This window comes from Arachis hypogaea, chromosome 1 (genome assembly GCF_003086295.3).
Source record: "Arachis hypogaea cultivar Tifrunner chromosome 1, arahy.Tifrunner.gnm2.J5K5, whole genome shotgun sequence".
NCBI classification, from domain to species: Eukaryota; Viridiplantae; Streptophyta; class Magnoliopsida; order Fabales; family Fabaceae; genus Arachis; species Arachis hypogaea.
Window position 1 is genome coordinate 82,499,271 of NC_092036.1, and position 3,469 is coordinate 82,502,739.

General features: G+C 40.6%; 1 non-coding gene across 1 annotated transcript; it reads left to right on the plus strand.

Annotated features, from left to right (window-relative positions):
- The first annotated feature begins 2,632 nt into the window (after positions 1–2,632).
- On the plus strand, positions 2,633–2,736 carry LOC112715556 (small nucleolar RNA R71). Its single transcript, XR_003159831.1, has one exon. It is a non-coding gene; the product is annotated as a small nucleolar RNA R71 (small nucleolar RNA).
- Positions 2,737–3,469: the final 733 nt, after the last annotated feature.

Consider the following 3,469-nt stretch of genomic DNA (forward strand, 5'->3'; position numbering starts at 1 on the left):
CCACAACTTCATAGAAGTGGTATTAGGTGCCATTAATGGTTATAGAAAATTAAAAAGCAAGGCTTTTTCCATACCAAACTTAAAAGATTTGCTCGTCTTCAAGCAAAAGAAGAAAGAAGAGAGGAGAAGAAGAAGAAAAGTGGGAGATGGAGGCTTGAGAGGGTTCGGCCAAGGGGGGTTTTGAGTGTATATGATGTGTGAAAAAGAAGGAGTAAGGAGGGGTATTTATAGGGTAAGAGAGGGAGTTGGTTTCGTTTGAGAAGGGTTGGGTTTGGGAGGAAATAGTTTGGATTTGAGTGGTGAAGGGAATATGGGGAAGAGGGTAGGATTTGATAGGTGAATGGTGGTTTAGGAAGAGTGTTATGGAGAAGTGTGAAGAGGAGAGAGAGTGAGGTGGGGGTAGGTGGTGATCCTGTGGGGTCCACAGATACTGAGGTGTCAAGGATTTTCATCCCTGCACCTTGCTGGCGTTAAACGCCCCTCTGTGTGCCTTTCTGGTGTTTAAATGCCAGGTTGCTACCCTTTTCTGGCGTTTAAACGCCAGTCTGCTGCCCTATTCTAGCGTAAATGCCAGTATGCTGCCCTATTCTGGCGTTTAAACGCCCAGAAAGGTGCCATACTGGGCGTTTAAACACCCATTTTTATACCTTTTACTAGCATTTAAATGCCAGTTTTCCTGCCAATTTTGGCATTTAAATGCCAGACTACTGCCCATTTCTGGCGTTTAAAAGCCCAGAATGGTGCCAGGCTGGGTGTTAAACGCCCATTTTGATATCCTTACTGGCGTTTAAACGCCAGTAAGCTCTTCCTCCAGGGTGTGCTATTTTTTATGCTATTTTTGATTTTGCTTTAATTTTTACAGTTGTTTTTGTGACTCCACATGATCATCATCCTAAAGAAAACATAAAATAATAATGGAAAATAAAATAAAAGAGTAATTAATATAGATAAATAAAATTGGGTTCCCTCCCAATAAGCGCTTCTTTAATGTCAACAGCTTGACAAGAAGCTCTTACAGAGCTTCACAGTTGCTCAGAGCGTGATTGTGGCCTCCTAACACTAAACTTCAATTTGAGTGTAGGGGCTCTGTCTGACTGTGTATTGAGAAAAGCTTTTCATGTTTCTTATCCATGTTTATAGAAGAAGAACCTTGAGCTTTAAACACAAGGTAGTTCTCATTCAATTGAAGGACTAACTCTCCTCTGTCCACATCAATCACAGCCCTTGCAGTGGCTAGGAAGGGTCTTCCAAGGATGATGGATTCATCCTTATCCTTCCCAGTGTCTAGGATTTTGAAGTCAGTAGGGATGTAGAGGCCTTCAACCTTTACGAAGACATCCTCTACAAGTCTATAAGCTTGTTTCTTTGATTTTGTTTGCCATCTCTAGTGAGATTCTTGCAGCTTTTACCTCAAAGATCCCTAGCTTCTCCCTTACAGAGAGTGACATGAGGTTTACACTTGACCCCAGGTCACACAGAGCCTTCTCAAAGGTCATGGTGCCAATGGTGCAAGGTATTAAGAACCTTTCAGGATCCGATTTCTTTTGAGGTATCTTCAGCTGAGCCAAGGCATTTAGTTCATTAATAAGCAATGGAGGTTCATCCTCCCAAGTCTCATTACCAAATAATTTGGTATTCAGCTTCATGATTGCTCCTAGATACTAAGCAATTTGCTCTTCAGTAGTAATTTCATCTTCTTCAGAAGAAGAATATTCTTCAGAGCTCATGAATGGTAATAGGAAGTTTAGTGGAGTCTCTATGGTCTTTAGATGAGCATCGGATTCCTTTGGTTCCTCATAAGGGAACTCTCTATTGGTCAATGGACGTCCCATGAGGTCTTCCTCACTAGGAATCACTGCCTTTCCCTCCTCTATAGGTTCGGCCATGTTGGACGTGTAGATGGCCTTGCACTCTCTTTTTGGATTCTCTTTTGTATTGCTTGGAAGAGTTCTAGGAGGAAGTAACTCTTTTACTCAGTAACTCACTTGTGCCTCCAAATTTTTGATAGAGGACCGTGCCCTAGTCATGAAACTAAGAGTGACCTTGGATAGATCAGAGACTATGTTTGCTAAACTAGAGATACTCTGCTTAGAATTCTCTGTCTGTTACTGAGAAAATGATGGAAAAGGTTTGCTATTGCCAAACCGATTTCTCCCACCATTATTGTTATTGAAGCCTTGTTGAGGCTTCTGTTGATCCTTCCATGAGAAATTTGGGTGATTTCTCGATGACGGATTATAGGTGTTTCATAGGATTCTCCCATGTAATTCACTTCTTCCATTGTAGGATTCTCAAGGTCATAAGCTTCTCCTTCAGAGGAGGCGTCTTTAGCTTGCAATCTAGTGAGATTTTGAGAAATCATATTGACTTGCTGAGTCAATATTTTGTTTTGAGCCAATATGGAATTCAGAGTGTCAATCTCAAGAACTCCTTTCCTCTGAGTCACCCCATTATTCATAAAATTTCTCTCAGAAGTGTACATGAACTGGTTATTGCGACCATCTCAATGAGTTCCTGGGCTTCTGCAGGCATTTTCAGATGAAGAGATCCACCAGCAGAGTGGTCTAATGACATCTTGGATAACTCAGATAGACCATCATAGAATATACATATGATGCTCCATTCTGGAAACATGTCAGAAGGACACCTTTTGGTTAATTGCTTGTATCTTTCCCAAGCTTCATAAAGGGATTCACCTTCCTTCTGTCTGAAGGTCTGGACATCCACTCTGAGCTTACTCATCATTTGAGGTGGAAAGAATTTGGTCAAGAAAGTATTAACCAGCTTGTCCCAAGAGTTCAGCCTTTCTCTAGATTGTGAGTCCAACTATATTCTAGCTCTGTCTCTTACAGCAAACGGGAAAAGCATAAGTCTGTAGACCTCGGGATCAACCACATTGGTCTTAACAGTATCACAAATGTGCAAGAATTCAGATAAAAATTGATGAAGATCTTCTGATGGAAGTCCATGAAACTTGCAGTTCTGTTGCATTAGAGAAACTAATTGAGGCTTAAGCTCAAAGTTGTTTGCTCCAATGACAGGAATTGAGATGCTTCTTCCATAGATGTTGGAAGTTGGTGCAGCATAGTCACTAAGCATCTTCCTTGCATTGTTGTTATTATTTTCGGCTGCCATGTCTTATTCTTTTTTCGAAAATTTCTGTCAGGTCCTCTCCAGAGAGTTGTGCTTTAGCTGCTCTTAGCTTCCTCTTTAGAGTCTTTTCAGGTTCAGGATCAGCTTCAACAAGAATGCCTTTATCTTTGTTCCTACTCATATGAAAGAGAAAAAAATAAAGAAAGTATGGAATCCTCTATGTCACAGTATAGAGATTCTTTGATGTGTTAGAGGAAAAGAAGAATAAAAGGATGAGGTAGAGAGAGGAATTTGAACTTATAGAGAGGGATAGGGTTCGAATTATTAAAGGAGGATAAGTGTTAGTGATTAAATATAAAGAGATTGGAGAGAGAGA